Source organism: Pseudophryne corroboree, chromosome 1, assembly GCF_028390025.1.
Source record: "Pseudophryne corroboree isolate aPseCor3 chromosome 1, aPseCor3.hap2, whole genome shotgun sequence".
NCBI classification, from domain to species: domain Eukaryota; kingdom Metazoa; phylum Chordata; class Amphibia; order Anura; family Myobatrachidae; genus Pseudophryne; species Pseudophryne corroboree.
Genome location: NC_086444.1, coordinates 821327885 through 821345702, shown reverse-complemented (window position 1 = coordinate 821345702; position 17818 = coordinate 821327885). Strand labels below are relative to the sequence as shown.

Genomic DNA, 17818 nt, shown 5'->3' with positions numbered 1-17818 from the left:
TGTGACTGCTCCCCAACCTCGGAGACTTGCGTCTGTGGTCACCAGGATCCAGTCCTGAATGCCGAACCTGCGACCCTCTAGGAGGTGAGCACTCTGCAGCCACCACAGGAGAGACACCCTTGCTCTGGGGGACAGGGTGATCCTCTGATGCATTTGTAGATGTGACCCGGACCACTTGTCCAGTAGGTCCCATTGGAAGGTCCTCGCATGGAACCTGCCGAAGGGAATGGCTTCGTACGATGCCACCATTTTCCCCAGGACTCGAGTGCAGTGATGCACTGACACCTGTTTTTGCTTCAATAGGCTCCTGACCAGAGTCATGAGTTCCTGAGCTTTTTCCATTGGAAGAAAAACCTTCTTCTGATCTGTGTCCAGAATCAAGCCCAAGAAGGTCAGACGCGTCGTAGGAACCAACTGTTACTTTGGGATATTGAGAATCCAGCCGTGTTGCTGTAACACCTTCAAAGACAGACACGCTGTCCAGTAACTTCTCCCGAGATCTCGCTTTTATGAGGAGATCGTCCAAGTATGGGATAATTGTGACCCCTCGCTTGCGCAGGAGCACCATCATTTCCGCCATTACCTTGGTGAAAATCCTCGGGGCCGTTAAAGCCCAAACGGCAACGTCTGAAATTGGTAATGACAATCTTGTACAGCAAATCTCAGGAACGCCTGATGAGGAGGAAATATTGTAACATGAAGGTATGCATCCTTTATGTCCAGGGAAACCATAAAATTCCCCCCTTCCAGGCTGGCGATGACCGCCCTGAGCGATTCCATCTTGAATTTAAACCTTTTCAAGTATAGGTTTAGGGATTTTAAATTCAAAATGGGTCTGACCGAACCGCCCGGTTTCGGAACCACAAACAGGTTTGAGTAATAACCCTTTCCTTGCTGCAGTAGAGGAACCTTGACCACTACCTGTTGAAGATACAATTTTTGTATCGCATTCAACACCAACTCCCTCTCTGAGGTAGCCGCAGGTAGAGCCGATTGAAAAACCGGCGAGGAGGCACCTCTTCGAATTCCAGCTTGTATCCGTGAGAAACAATTTCTATTGCCCAGGGATCCACCTGTGAATGAACCCAGATGTGGCTGAAAAGTCGAAGACGTGCCCCCACTTGAGCGGACTCCCCCAGGGAAGCCCCAGCGTCATGCGGTGGATTTTGCAGAGGCAGGGGAGGACTTCTGTTCCTGGGAACTAGCTGTGTGCAGCTTTTTTCCTCTGCCCTTACCTCTGGCAAGAAAGGACGATCCTCGTACTCTTTTGCTTTTATTCGAACGAAAGGACTGCATTTGATAATGAGGCGCTTTCTTAGGATGTGAGGGAACATAACGCAAAAAATTCGATTTACCTGCCGTAGCTGTGGAGACGAGGTCCGAGAGGCCTTCTCCAAATAACTCCTCACCTTTGTAAGGCAAAGACTCCATATGCCTCTTTGAGTCAGCATCACCCGTCCACTGTCGGGTCCATAAGACTCGCCTAGCAGAAACAGACATAGCGTTTATTCTGGAACTTAGCAAACAAATGTCTCTTTGAGCATCCCTCATATATAACGCAGCATCCTTTATATGCCCTAGGGTCGTTAAAATGGTATCCTTATCTAGGGTCTCAATTTCCGTAGATAAGGAGTCTGTCCATGCTGCGACAGCACTACAAACCCAGGCCGACGCCATTGCCGGTCTAAGAATTGTACCTGAATGTGTGTAAATGGACTTCATGGCAACCTCCTGTCTGCGATCAGCAGCATCCTTGAGGGTAGCCGTATCTTGGGATGGCAGCACTATCGTCTTTGATAAACGTGTTAAAGCCTTGTCCACCTTAGGAGAAGACTCCCATTGTATCCTATCCGTTTGCGGGAAAGGATACGCCAATCCTTTTGGGAATCTGCAGCCTCTTGTCTGGAGATTCCCAAGCCTTTTCGCACAGCTCGCTCAGCTCATACGAGGATGGAAAAGTAACCTCAGGCTTTTTCTCTTTATACATGTGTACCCTCTTGTCAGGGACAGGGGGTTCCTCTGTGATATGCAAAACATCTTTTATTGCAATAATCATATATCGAATGCCCTTAGCCACTTTTGGCTGTAATTTTGCCTCCTTATAGTCGACACTGGATCGAATCCGTGTCGGTATCTGTGTCCATTATTTGGAACAATGTGCGCTTCTGAGACCCGGAAGGTCCCGGTAACACAGGGACAGGCATGGTCTGACTACCTGACTGTTCCCTAGCCTCAGCCTTGTCTAATCTCTTGTGTAATAAATTTACACTAGCACTCAAGACATTCCACATCTCCATCCAGTCCGGTGTCGGCGCTGCCGACGGAGATCTGACATTCATACACTCCCCCTCCTCCTTAGGTGAACCTTCCACTTCATACATGTCGACACACGCCTACCGACACCACACACACACAGGGAAGCTCTTATCTGAAGGCAGTTCCCCACCAGGCCCTTTGGAGAGACAGAGAGTATGCCAGCACACACCCCAGCGCTATATAACCCAGGCAAAACACAGAATGTTTCCCCAGTAGCGCTGAAATAACACGTTTTTCGCCAATTATGTGCCCCCCCCCCCCCCCTCTTGGAAAAACCCACTGTCACCTCAGTAAGCAGGGGAGAGTCCGGGGAGCTTCCTCTCAGCGCTGTGCTGTGGAGAAAAATGGCGCTGGTGAGTGCTGAGGGAGAAGCCCCACCCCCTCGGCGGCGGGCTTCTGTCCCGCTCAAATCATTCAAAAACATGGCGGGGGCTCTTTATATACATGTACAGTGCCCAGCTGTACATGTATACATGTGTTTATGCCATAATAGAGGTTTATATTGCTGCCCAGGTCGCCCCCCCTGCGCCCTGCACCCTTACAGTGACCGGAGTGTGTGAGGTGTTTGACATTGATTTACATGTACCAAGTACTATTAGGAGTCGACAGTGCCGACAGTCATTCCCTTTGTGGCAGGGCACTCAGATATGCCGACACACGTGTACCAAACACCCACCGACATTACACTGGCTATAAGGGATGGACCCCAGTACATTCAGTCATGGAAACACATAAGGAGTTTACCAGCTCATTTACACCGCGCTCATGATAATAGTGTGCTTTTATTTTTAACTTCTATTGCACCAAACAACTGTGCCCCCCCCCCCCCCCCCCCACCTCGTTTTTCACTCTGATCTGTACAGCAGTGTTTTGGAAGGACCAGGGTCTCTGTGAGGAGAAAATGGCGCTGGTTAGAGCTGTGAGGGCTAAGCCACACCCCCTTAATGGCGCGCTTCAGTCCCGCTTATTTTTATATATTTATACTGGCGGGGGTCTGTATTTAGTGCCCAGGCACTGTATACTCTTATGCCAGTTGCTATTGAGGTTTTTATGCTGGCAAGGGCGCCCCCTCTGCGCCCTGAACTCTGCAGTGCCGTTTTCTATGTGGGAGCATGGCGCGCTGCGCGGTACCTCAAAAGCCGTCACTGAAATTTTCTGCAGTCACTGAAGTCTTCTGTCAGCAGTGCTCCCTGAAAATAATAAACCTAACAAAGTTTTTTCAGAGAAACTCAGTAGAGCTCCCCTGTGTGTGACCAGTCTCACTGGGCACAGAATCTAAACTGGAGTCTGGAGGAGGGACATAGAGGGAGGAGCCAGTTCACACCCATTCAAAGTCTTAAAGTGCCCATGTCTCCTGCGGATCCCGTCTATACCCCATGGTTCTTGAAGCATCCCAGCATCCTCTAGGACGTATAAGAAAACTGTTTATATGGCATTTTTATTTATTTTATTTTGTTATTTTTTTCGCCAATTATTTTTTGGCAATGAATGGGTTAACTAACACTTTCTCCCCAAAACACCAGAATGAATGTAAGAAAGATGGATGAGGGGGGGAAGGGGGGGGGAGGGAGGGGGGAGAGAGACGACGACTTTAAGGAGACAGATGGTCACATCCTCACCTCAGTAATGTCAGTGGGAATTTCCCATTGTTATGTGGGCCACTGTCTGATCCTGCGGAACTCAGTCAGCGGTCAGCCACAGAACACTTCAAGTTCTGTTTGTGGGTTGGCAGGCCGCGGGCGGGACAGGACAGCGCAGGACGGGAGGGTGTGAGTGAGCGCGGTGTGACATCAGCACGTCACACCTCGGCCAGGAACACAGCACAGGGCGGCCAGGAGCACAGCACAAGGCGGGCACGAGGGAGCGCGGTGTGACGTCAGCACGTCACATTGCAAGCCGGCCGGTGCTGGACGGGGCTGTATCTCGGCAGCACGACTGTCCATTACCCCCAGGAATTTAATTTTTACCCCATTTGGGGAAATTTACCCCTGTTCCCTGACCACTGCTCTAGAGGCACAGGGTATCATCCCACAATTCTCATGTCATTCAAAAAGATGCTGGAGGCAAGGATCCCAGGAACATCCATTTCTTCCAAGGTCCTGCTGGCTTGTTAGACCGGACCTATGGCCAGAAACTTTGCCATGATGAAGGATTTCCTTATAACATAACAAAACGCCAAAATTTCAGTTTTCAGAAATGACCATTGGAAGTAACACACACTGCTTAGGAATACTTTGATGATCCCCAGCAGGTCTACAAAAAAAAACCAAAACGTAAAGTATTACCCTTCCCATTTGATTGCTTCCAAATAAATGAACCAATACACACTGTTCACTTCTACAAAACAAGTCTGCTAGCACTCACTGCCTGCTTGTTTAGTTGGAGAAGCACCTCCTTCCTAACAGCCTCATGGACACATTTAGGTAACTATAAAGTTATTTCATGCATATCATGCACCCTTTCATGCATATTAAGGTGATTGAAAAATTAGATTTGGAGATGCGAAAATGATACATAGTAAACTATAAAGTGGTTAAAGATAGTTTTTTTTAGCAGAAGTACACAAACAATCTTCAAATGCTTCCAGAGTTTTTTCCCACTGAACTGTAGCACGGGAGGGGTGTAGTATGGCTGACCGGCGGTCTCCTGACCGCCGGTCAGTTTACCGACGCCGGGATCCCGGCAGCATACCGACGCCGGGATCCCGGCGGGGAGAGGCGAGTGCATCAAGCCCCTTGCGGGCTCGCTGCGCTCGACACGCTGCGGGCTCGGTGGCGACCTACGGTCGCCACGGGTTCTATTCCCACTCTATGGGTGTCGTGGACACCCACGAGTGGAAATAGTCCCTGTTGGTCGGCATGCCGACCATCGGGATAGTGGGTGTCGGGAAGCTGCAGGAGGTCATGTGACCGTCGGTCACATGAATACCACCCGCACGGGAGATGTGTCTGCATTATACAAAATCACATCTTTCCCAGTTTCTCTTCATATCACCTCTATCTCCCTCCACCTCTCCCCATCACTGCCTCTTTAAAGAGGCCGAGGCTCCGGGTATCCGCAATGTGCGGCAATAGTGGTAGCTGAAGGAGCTGAAGGTAGGAAAGAGTAAAGGGTTGTGGCACTGTTTAGGTACACACCACCATTTGTGATGTATAAAGAGTATTGAATGTTCAAACCACGCTCTTTGTTATGTTCAAACTTAAATTATAATAAAAGGAAACAGTAACAGTCTCTACTTCCCAATTAGGTAAGAATGTTCCTTCTCCAAAAATCCACAGCTATAAATGATGTATGATTACTCCTTCTTTGTCACGGTTCTTTAAAGGAATTTTACCATCTTTGTAATTAAAAAAGCAAGTCTTTATTCCACATATTAAAAACCTGCCGACCGGTTTCTACCCACAAGCGTCTTTGTCAAGGCAGGTGGCTCTGACGTTCCTTGTGAAGAATCACACAAGAAGTATAGTTGCAGTCAACAGAAACATAGATAAGTCGGAGGCATGCAGACACTGATGAGCAAATCTTTGTGGCAAACATCTAGAGGCACAGCGTAGATGGAAATCCCAGGACATAACAAATTAACCATGAAGCTGAGTGGCATTATTATTATTACTGTTTATTGGCATTGATGAACACTGCTAGAAATTCGGTGTGCTCATACATAGTTATCTTGAAAACCCGACTCTACATGTACCCTTGGGAGAAAACATTTATGCGTAACACTGGAGGTGCTGACAAAATTTCAAGTGTAAGATTTATTATCTGCTTTGCATTTTTTTTACAAGTTTTTAATATGAGGAATAAGGACTTGTTTTTTTAATTATATGGATGGTAAAATTCATTTAAAAAACCGTGACATAGGAGGAATAATCAAACATCATTTATAGCTGTGGATTTTTGGAAAAGGAAAATTCTTACCTGACTGGGAATAGAGACTGTTACTGTTTCCTTTTATTATAATTTAAGTTTGAACATAACAAAGAGCGTAGTTTGAACATTCAATACTTTGTATACATAACGATTGCATCTGTTTAGGATTTGTGGCTGGACGAGCCCATTTGATTGGAGACCGCTGCATTTTGTTTATTTGGAGCGCTTGATATTAGAGGATTCATTTTTAACACACCACCATTTAGCTGAACAGTGCTTGTACTAGATGGACTGGCTGCCAGAATTATTAATTGATACATTTATTCCAAATTTTCAGCTGCCTCTTTCTTGATTATCAACGCTTCCAGAACTTAGCCAAGTATTTAGAAAACTTATTGGGCGCTGGAAGGTCCTCCAGGAACCCGGGCTCAGAGCTGGGATAATTCAGCATTTAGAAACCCTTTTGAGCTTTTACCAATTACTTCCGTTCTCAACGACCCCTCGACCCGGAAGCAACTCTCCACCATCTTTAAAAACCGATTCTGAAGAGGAAACAGACCATCAAGCCCTGAGGAAGAGATTCTATATCTCGAAACGCGTTGGCTACCTGGGTACCTGATCTTCAGTGACTGGACCTTATGTAGAACTGTGACTGCTGACTGACCTGACATCGACCTGTGGTAATCATTTGGGAGCCAGAGCAGGGTGAAGTCTGGACCACCCTGCTTTTCTAAAAACACCTGCGGCTCCTTATTACCTTACCGGTACGTTTTCAGCCTTTTGTATCATTCTACAAGCAATATCACCCATCCGTGGACATTAGCCTACAGATAAGCTTAGGGGCCAGAGCAGGGTGAAGATTTCCACCACCCTGCCCTATTATAATATAACACCTGCGGCTCCTAGCTTACCGTTTTGGTACGCTCACAGTATTTTATTGCATTTTATTGTTGATTAAACTCTGTGTTAATTTTATTATTATCCTGTACAGTATTTTGACAAATTTGTACTCTTCTACCTTTTTGAATTGTGAGGTGACCATTGCTTTGGTCCCGCTAGAAGTCCACTGAAAGGTTGGGCGCCCAAGGTACACCACCATCCCTTGATGCTTCCAGAACTTAGTATTTACAAAACTGAAGTAACTGCCTCCCCAAGCCAATTCCCCCTCCTCCTCTCAGTTTATAACCTCTTCCTTTCTTTGTTCCTCAAATATGTTGTCTTAGTGTCATCCTTGACTTTACTCTTTCCTTCTCCCCTCACACCAAGTCCTTCTTTCCAAAACTTGTCTTTTTCTCATCCTGGAAGCTGCTAAAACTTTTATTCATGCTCTCATCAGCTCTTGTTTCAGCCAGTGTAATCTACTTATCTCTGGCCTCTCTTTCTTCCACCCTGCCCTTCTTCAATCTGTCCACCTCATTTTTCTGTCTTGTTGCGCTCTCTGTCAGTTAGTTCACTGGTTCCCTGTCCGGTCCTCTCTCTCTGTATTCTCTATGTAATGTGTTTATTTTTTTAAGTATATGTAAAGTTATGTTCTTGGCTAACAATTTGTACTTATGCACTTTGTTGTATGTTTTAACTGCTGTCAGGGCATGCTGTGATGTGTAGTTCAACAGTCGCTGGAGGGCTGCTTATTTCCCACCCCTGCTTAACCACACAGGAATTTATTTTAAACACATACATACAAAGTCACACACAAGGAAAGGTGGCGTAAAAAAAGGTGCAGGCTTGTAGCACTTCATATACAGATTCAGGCTAACTCACACAAAGACATACATTTGCCGCACATCAAATTGATCAGTGAAATCTATCAAAGTAGTGTTGTCACTTAGGCCGGTATATATCAGAATGATGTGTTCCCGGCCGACGTATCGCATTGCCCGTACACGAAAACTATTTAATAAACGACAAAGATTCCTCATTCCAACCTTCATTAAAAACTGCAAAGGTTCGCATGCGAGATCTTCTGATTGGCTGTGCAGCACGGCTAACCAGAAGATGTTGCATGCGACCTGCAGGAGCGCGCAATCGGGATTACACACTGTCAGTCAGATTTGGCTGGAAACTACATAATGTGTCAATAACTGCGTAGTGTGTACACATCCTTACAGTTTTGTTTGTGCAACATTTTGAGTGAAAGACACTCAGTGAGGACACTTCTGTATCTGCGTCACGGTTACAGATGGGTCCATGTTTATCTTGACCTTTAATAGGTTTAACTGAGACTGGGCAGTCGGACTTAATCCCCTGCTGTACTGCTCTCTATATTGTATTGCAGCTGAGAACAATAGATGAAGGGTTTATGTTAATAAACCATGTTGTGCCTAGGCGCAGAAAACTAGTCGTGGATCCATCTGTACATATGAAATGGCACTGCAAATATAGTTCTGCTATAACTCCGGAACTAATACATGTACTTACTCTGTATGCTTGAAATAAATCAATTGCTCTAAAAACATCAAACTTCCGAGCCATTAAAAATTTCACAGCAGTGTTTGGAGGCACTGTAACCATTTGTGGTTGTTCCCGATTCTTCAACTCAGCAAGAAATTCCTCAATTGCCTGTCAAAACAAGAAAATAGTCATTAATTATTATTTTTTTTAAATGTTGGATAAATAACTTTCTCCCTTTTACTTAAACAATTGCTTATTTTTAGAATTGAGAGCAATTGAGCATTCATGTTGCAGGCTAAAGATCAGTAAGGTACAGGCCTAATACAGACCATACCAAAAGCATGACCGGAAGCAAATGATCCATAAAAGGTACGTTATGAATGCACAGAAGGAATATCCATAATCTTGCAAGGAAAGTCGATACAGCAAAACAACAGCTAACTGCTCATGTAATAATCGGACATTTGATGAACACAGAACTATTCTGTTCCTATTTCAGCGGCACACACAATGCTTATAACCCGAGGTTCATTTTTTTTGTTCTTAGAAACATTATGGGGTATATGCAATTAGCGGCGAATCGCGGCAATTTTTCGCCCGTTTTTTAATTCGACACAATTCGACCGTCAAATTCCGGCAAGTGGGTGCCGAAATTTACCATATTCAATAAAAAACGGATTCGACAGTCCCGCTGTCGAAAAACGGCCAATTTGACGGATTTTGATCCGATTTTTTAAAAACGGGAAAAAACGGGAAAAAACCCGAAAAAAAATTGCGTGGGGTCCCCCCTCCAAAGCATAACCAGCCTCGGGCTCTTCGAGCCGGTCCTGGTTCTAAAAATCCGGGGGGGAAAAATGACAGGGGATCCCCCGTATTTTTAAAACCAGCACCGGGCTCTGCGCCTGGTGCTGGTGCAAAAAATACGGGGGACAAAAAGAGTAAGGGTCCCCCGTATTTTTTACACCAGCATCGGGCTCCACTAGCTGGACAGATAATGCCACAGCCAGGGGTCACTTTTATACAGCGCCCTGCGGCCGTGGCATTAAATATCCAACTAGTCACCAATGGCCCATCCAAGGGCTGCGGATGGGGGGCTGATAGCCTTGAGAAATTTGAAGGAATATTGGTTTTTCCAGTAGTACTACAAGTCCCAGCAAGCCTCCCCCGCAAGCTGGTACTTGGAGAACCACAAGTACCAGCATGCGGGAGAAAAACGGGCCCGCTGGTACCTGTAGTTCTACTGGGGGAAAAATACCCAAATAAAAACAGGAGACACACCGTGAAAGTAAAACTTTATTTCATACATGCCGACACATACATACTTACCTATGTTGACCCGCCGACTGCCACGCCCCCCTAGTCACTGAAGAATCCGGGGTACCTGTAAAAAAAATTATACTCACCTCAATCCAGTGTCCGGATCTTTTAAAATAATCCTCGTACTTGGCAAAACAACAAAACGAACACCCGAACCAAACGGACTGAAAGGGGTCCCATGTTTACACATGGGACCCCTTTCCCCGAATGCAGAGACCCCCCCGTGACTGCTGTCACAGAAAGGTCTCTTCAGCCAATCAGCGAGCGCAACGTCCTGGCACTCTGCTGATTGGCTGTATGCGCGTCTGAGCTGTCAGACAGCGCATCGCAAAGCCTCTCCATTATATTCAATGGTGGGAACTTTGCGGGTAGCGGTGAGGTCACCCGCGGTCAGCGGCTGACCGCGGGTAACCCCACCGCTACCCGCAAAGTTCCCACCATTGAAACTAATGGAGGGAGCTGTGCGATGCGCTGTCTGACAGCAGACGCGCATACAGCCAATCAGGTGAGTGCCACGAAGTAGCGCTTCCTGATTGGCTGAAGGGACCTTCTGTGACAGCAGTCACGTGGGGTCCCGGCATTCATGGAAAGGGGTCCCATGTGTAAACATGGGACCCCTTTCAGTCCGTTTGGTCCGGGTGTTCGTTTTGTTGTTTTGCCAAGTACGAGGATTATAATCTGGACACTGGATTGAGGTGAGTATAATTTCATTCACAGGTACACGTGGATTCTACTTGGACAAGTGGACAGAGGTCGGCGTGTGAACATAGGTAAGTATGTGTGTGTCGACATGTGTGTAATAAAGTTTTACTATCACGGTGTGCGTGTCCTGTTTTTATTTGGGGTATTTTTTTCCCCAGTAGAACTACAGGTACCAGCGGGCCCGTTTTTCTCCCGCATGCTGGTACTTGTGGTTCTCCAAGCACCATCTTGCGGGGGAGGCTTGCTGGGACTTGTAGTACTACTGGAAAAAAACAATATTCTTTCAAATTTCTCAAGGCTATCAGCCCCCCATCCGCAGACCTTGGATGGGGGGGGGGGGGGGGGGGGGGGGACAGCCTCGGGCTTCACCCCTGGCCCTTGGGTGGCTGGGGGGGGGACCCCTTGATTGAAGGGGTCCCCACTCCCCCAGGGTACCCCGGCCAGGGGTGACTAGTTGGATATTTAATGCCACGGCCGCAGGGCGCTGTATAAAAGTGACCCCCGGCTGTGGCATTATCTGTCCAGCTAGTGGAGCCCGATGCTGGTGTAAAAAATACGGGGGACCCCTACGCTTTTTGTCCCCCGAATTTTTTGCACCAGGCGCAGAGCCCGGTGCTGGTTTTAAAAATACGGGGGATCCCCTGTCATTTTCCCCCCCGGATTTTTAGAACCAGGACCGGCTAGAAGAGCCCGAGGCTGGTTATGCTTCGGAGGGGGGACCCTACGCCATTTTTTTTCGGGATTTTACCATTCCATTTAAAAAATAAAAAATATTTTTAAAAATATATAAATAATACTTGTGCCTCCAAAATAGACGAACCAAGTACCTATTCCCTTCTAATATAAATAGATATGCTATTACCAATAAAAAAAAATAAATAAGAATTTACTTACCGATAATTCTATTTCTCGGAGTCCGTAGTGGATGCTGGGATTCCTGAAAGGACCATGGGGGATAGCGGCTCCGCAGGAGACAGGGCACAAAAAGTAAAGCTTTAGGATCAGGTGGTGTGCACTGGCTCCTCCCCCTATGACCCTCCTCCAAGCCTCAGTTAGGTACTGTGCCCGGACGAGCGTACACAATAAGGAAGGATTTATGAATCCCGGGTAAGACTCATACCAGCCACACCAATCACACTGTACAACCTGTGATCTGAACCCAGTTAACAGTATGATAACAGCGGAGCCTCTGAAAAGATGGCTCACAACAATAATAACCCGATTTTTGTAACTATGTACAAGTAATGCAGATAATCCGCACTTGGGATGGGCGCCCAGCATCCACTACGGACTCCGAGAAATAGAATTATCGGTAAGTAAATTCTTATTTTCTCTATCGTCCTAGTGGATGCTGGGGTTCCTGAAAGGACCATGGGGATTATACCAAAGCTCCCAAACGGGCGGGAGAGTGCGGATGACTCTGCAGCACCGAATGAGAGAACTCCAGGTCCTCCTTAGCCAGGGTATCAAATTTGTAGGATTTTACAAACGTGTTTGCCCCTGACTAAATAGCCGCTCGGCAAAGTTGTAAAGCCGAGACCCCTCGGGCAGCCGCCCAAGATGAGCCCACCTTCCTTGTGGAATGGGCATTTACATATTTTGGCTGTGGCAGACCTGCCACAGAATGTGCAAGCTGAATTGTATTACACATCCAACTAGCAAAAGTCTGCTTAAAAGCAAGAGCACCCAGTTTGTTGGGTGCATACAGGATAACAGCAAGTCAGTTTTCCTGACTCCAGCCGTCCTGGAACCTATATTTTCAGGGCCCTGACCACATCTAGCAACTTGGAGTCCTCCAAGTCCCTAGTAGGCGCAAGACACCACAATAAGCTGGTTCAGGTGAAACACTGACACCACCTTAGGGAGAGAACTGGGGACGAGTCCGCAGCTCTGCCCTGTCCGAATGGACAAACAGATATGGGCTTTTTTGAGAAAAAAACCACCAATTTGACACTCGCCTGGTCCAGGCCAGGTCCAAGAGCATGTTCACTTTTCATGTGAGATGCTTCAAATCCACAGATTTGACTGGTTTTAAACCAATGTGTTTTGAGGAATCCCAGAACTACGTTGAGATCCCACAGTGCCACTGGAGGCACAAAAGGGGGTTGTATATGCAATACTCCCTTGACAAACTTCTGGACTTCAGGAACTGAAGCCACTTCTTTCTGGAAGAAAAATCGACAGGGCCGAAATTTGAACCTTAATGGACCCCAATTTGAGGCCCATAGACACTCCTGTTTGCAAGAAATGCAGGAATCGACCGAGTTGAAATTTCTTCGTGGGGCCTTCCTGGCCTCACACCACGCAACATATTTTCGCCACATGTGGTGATAATGTTGTGCGGTCACCTCCTTTCTGGCTTTGACCAGGGTAGGAATGACCTCTTCCTGAATGCCTTTTCCCTTAGGATCCGGCGTTCCACCGCCATGCCGTCAAATGCAGCTGCGGTAAGTCTTGGAACAGACATGGTACTTGCTGAAACAAGTCCCTTCTTAGCGGCAGAGGCCATAAGTCCTCTGTGAGCATCTCTTGAAGTTCCGGGTACCAAGTCCTTCTTGGCCAATCCGGAGCCATGAGTATAGTTCTTACTCCTCTACGTCTTATAATTCTCAGTACCTTAGGTATGAAAAGCAGAGGATGGAACACATACACCGACTGGTACACCCACGGTGTTACCAGAACGTCCACAGCTATTGCCTGAGGGTCTCTTAACCTGGCGCAATACCTGTCCCGTTTTTTGTTCAGACGGGACGCCATCATGTCCACCTTTGGTAATTCCCAACGGTTTACAATTATGTGGAAAACTTCCCCATGAAGTTCCCACTCTGCCGGGTGGAGGTCGTGCCTACTGAGGAAGTCTGCTTCCCAGTTTCCATTCCCGGAATGAAACACTGCTGACAGTGCTATCACATGATTTTCCGCCCAGCGAAAAGTCCTTGCAGTTTTTGCCACTGCCCTCCTGCTTCTTGTGCCGCCCTGTCTATTTACGTGGGCGACTGCCGTGATGTTTTATCCCACTGGATCAATACCGGCTGACCTTGAAGCAGAGGTCTTGCTAAGCTTAGAGCATTATAAATTTACCCTTAGCTATATTTATGTGGAGAAAAATCTCCAGACTTGATTACACTCCCTGGAAATTTTTTCCTTGTGTGACTGCTCCCCAGCCTCTCGGGCTGGCCTCCGTGGTCACCAACATCCAAAACTGAATGCCGAATCTGCGGCCCTCTAGAAGATGAGCACTCTGTAACCACCACAGGAGAGACACCCTTGTCCTTGGATATAGGGTTATCCGCTGATGCATCTGAAGATGCGATCCGGACCATTTGTCCAGCAGATCCCACTGAAAAGTTCTTGCATGAAATCTGCCGACTGGAATTGCTTCGAAGGAAGTCACCATTTTTTTTTTATTTTTTTTTATCATGGCCCTTGTGCAATGATGCACTGATTTTAGGAGGTTCCTGACTAGCTCGGATAACTCCCTGGCTTTCTCTTCCGGGAGAAACACCTTTTTCTGGACTGTGTCCAGAATCATCCCTAAGCACAGGAGACTTGTTGTCGGGATCAGCTGCGATTTTGGAATCTTTAGAATCCACCCCTGCTGTTGTAACAGTATCCGAGATAGTGCTACTCCGACCTCCAACTGTTCCCTGGACTTTGCCCTTATCAGGAGATCGTCCAAGTAAGGGATAATTAAGACGCCTTTTCTTCGAAGAAGAACCATCATTTCGGCCATTACCTTGGTAAAGACCCGGGGTGCCGTAGACAATCCAAACGGCAGCGTCTGAAACTGATAGTGACAGTTCTGTACCACGAACCTGAGGTACCCTTAGTGATAAGGGCAAATTTGGGACATGGAGGTAAGCATCCCTGATGTCTCGGGACACCAGATAGTCCCCTTCTTCCCGGTTCGTTATCACTGCTCTGAGTGACTCCATCTTGATTTGAACCTTTGTAAGTGTTCAAATTTTTTTAGATTTAGAATAGGTCTCACCTAGCCTTCTGGCTTCAGTACCACAATATAGTGTGGAATAATACCCCTTTTCTTGTTGTAGGAGGGGTAATTTAATTATCACCTGCTGGGAATACAGCTCGTGAATTGTTTCCCATACTGCCTCCTTGTCGGAGGGAGACCTTGGTAAAGCAGCCTTCAGGAGCCTGCGCAGGGGAAACGTCTCGACATTCCAAACTGTACCCCTGGGATACTACTTGTAGGATCCAGGGGTCCTGTACGGTCTCAGCGTCATGCTGAGAGCTTGTCAGAAGGGTTGGAACGCTTCTGTTCCTGGGAATGGGCTGCCTGCTGCAGTCTTCTTCCCTTTCCTCTATCCCTGGGCAGATATGACTCTTATAGGGACGAAAGGACTGAAGCTGAAAAGACGGTGTCTTTTTCTGCAGAGATGTGACTTAGGGTAAAAACGGTGGATTTTCCAGCAGTTGCCGTGGCCACCAGGTCCGATGGACCGACCCCAAATAACTCCTCTTCCTTTATACGGCAATACACCTTTGTGCCGTTTGGAATCTGCATCACCTGACCACTGTCGTGTCCATAAACATCTTCTGGCAGATATGGACATCGCACTTACTCTTGATGCCAGAGTGCAAATATCCCTCTGTGCATCTCGCATATATAGAAATACATCCTTTAAATGCTCTATAGTCAATAAAATACTGTCCCTGTCAAGGGTATCAATATTTTTAGTCAGGGAATCCGACCAAGCCACCCCAGCTCTGCACATCCAGGCTGAGGCGATCGCTGGTCGCAGTATAACACCAGTATGTGTGTATATACTTTTTATGATATTTTTCCAGCCTCCTGTCAGCTGGCTCCTTGAGGACGGCCCTATCTATAGACGGTACCGCCACTTGTTCTGATAAGCGTGTGAGCGCCTTATCCACCCTAAGGGGTGTTTCCCAACGCGCCCTAACTTCTGGCGGGAAAGGGTATACCGCCCATATTTTCTATCGGGGGGAACCCACGCATCATCACACACTTCATTTAATTTATCTGATTCAGGAAAAACTACGGTAGTTTTTTCACATCCCACATAATACCCTCTTTTGTGGTACTTGTAGTATCAGAAATATGTAACACCTCCTTCATTGCCCTTAACGTGTGGCCCTAATAAGGAATACGTTTGTTTATTCACCGTCGACACTGGATTCAGTGTCCCTGTCTGTGTCTGTGTCGACCGACTAAAGTAAACGGGCGTTTTAAAACACCTGACGGTGTTTTTGAGACGTCTGGACCGGTACTAATTGTTTGTCGGCCGTCTCATGTCGTCAACCGACCTTGGCGCGTGTTGACATTATCACGTAATTCCCTAAATAAGCCATCCATTCCGGTGTCGACTCCCTAGAGAGTGACATCACCATTACAGGCAATTGCTCCGCCTCCTCACCAACATCGTCCTCATACATGTCGACACACACGTACCGACACACAGCACACACACAGGGAATGCTCTGATAGAGGACAGGACCCACTAGCCCTTTGGAGAGACAGAGGGAGAGTTTGCCAGCACACACCAAAAACGCTATAAATATATAGGGACAACCTTATATAAGTGTTTTCCCTTATAGCATCTTTTTTATATATTTCTGACGCCAAATTAGTGCCCCCCCTCTCTGTTTTAACCCTGTTTCTGTAGTGCAGTGCAGGGGAGAGCCTGGGAGCCTTCCCTCCAGCCTTTCTGTGAGGGAAAATGGCGCTGTGTGCTGAGGAGATAGGCCCCGCCCCTTTTTTCGGCGGCCTCGTCTCCCGCTCTTAACGGATTCTGGCAGGGGTTAAATATCTCCATATAGCCCCCGGAGGCTATATGTGAGGTATTTTTAGCCAAAAAAGGTTTTCATTTGCCTCCCAGGGCGCCCCCCTCCCAGCGCCCTGCACCCTCAGTGACTGCCGTGTGAAGTGTGCTGAGAGGAAAATGGCGCACAGCTGCAGTGCTGTGCGCTACCTTAAGAAGACTGAGGAGTCTTCTGCCGCCGATTCTGGACCTCTTCTCGTTTCAGCATCTGCAAGGGGGCCGGCGGCGAGGCTCCGGTGACCATCCAGGCTGTACCTGTGATCGTCCCTCTGGAGCTAATGTCCAGTAGCCAAGAAGCCAATCCATCCTGCACGCAGGTGAGTTCACTTCTTCTCCCCTAAGTCCCTCGTTGCAGTGATCCTGTTGCCAGCAGGACTCACTGTAAAATAAAAAACCTAAGCTAAACTTTTCTAAGCAGCTCTTTAGGAGAGCCACCTAGATTGCACCCTTCTCGGCCGGGCACAAAAATCTAACTGAGGCTTGGAGGAGGGTCATAGGGGGAGGAGCCAGTGCACACCACCTGATCCTAAAGCTTTACTTTTTGTGCCCTGTCTCCTGCGGAGCCGCTATCCCCCATGGTCCTTTCAGGAACCCCAGCATCCACTAGGACGATAGAGAAAAAAAAAACATGTTTTAAAATTTTTTTATTAGATTCCCCCACCAAAGTGTGGCGGATTGAAAATGACGAATTTACTGTCTAAAAGCACTGTTGTCGAATTTCCAAACTTCAATTGAATATACTTTTGGCGAATTGCTGCATTTGTACCATTGCAGAAATGTGGAATTTGACAAATGTCGAATTTCAAAAAGTCGAATTTTGAAAGTCTGTTTTTTTGACGGAAAGTACTGAATTGCATTGTCGATTTTTTTTGGGGGGGGGCGAAAAAGTCCAGTTTTTCGACAATTTTGGGAATTCGACCGCAATTGCATATACCCCTATATTTCCAAATGAAAGAAATCCACACAGTTGTAATGGTACAAAATAATGCCCAGTCAATATAGAACATTAAACCATTTCCAAAATGTCAGTGAAAATAAAATGCCACCACCACCCACCCTTAGAAACCAATATAAATGTGTAATACCCGCCATCTACTGCTAAATCTATAAAGCAGCCACAGTTTCTATACAATAATCCCCAAGGTCTGTCACATTTCCTACACGCATGCTGTACCTCCAACGGCTTCTACTGATGGAGCAAAAGGATAGACCCAAACCAGAGAGGGCGAAGAACTCGCAGAGACAGAGCAGCGGGTAGACCAAGGTGAGCCGGCATATGCCTGGTCAGATATGTTAGTATAGTATACATTGGGGAAAGTAAAGGCCCGTACACACTGGTCGATATATCGGCCGTTCTCTTGAACGGCCGATATATCGCGGGACCGTCGTTCACAGACGTATCGCGTCGGCCACGCAGC

The 17818-nt window shown here is 47.0% G+C and overlaps 1 pseudogene; it reads right to left on the bottom strand.

Moving 5' to 3' along the window:
* LOC134911291 (tyrosine-protein phosphatase non-receptor type 9-like) overlaps window positions 1-17818 on the bottom strand; it is a 298012-nt pseudogene that overhangs the window by 200161 nt on the left and 80033 nt on the right.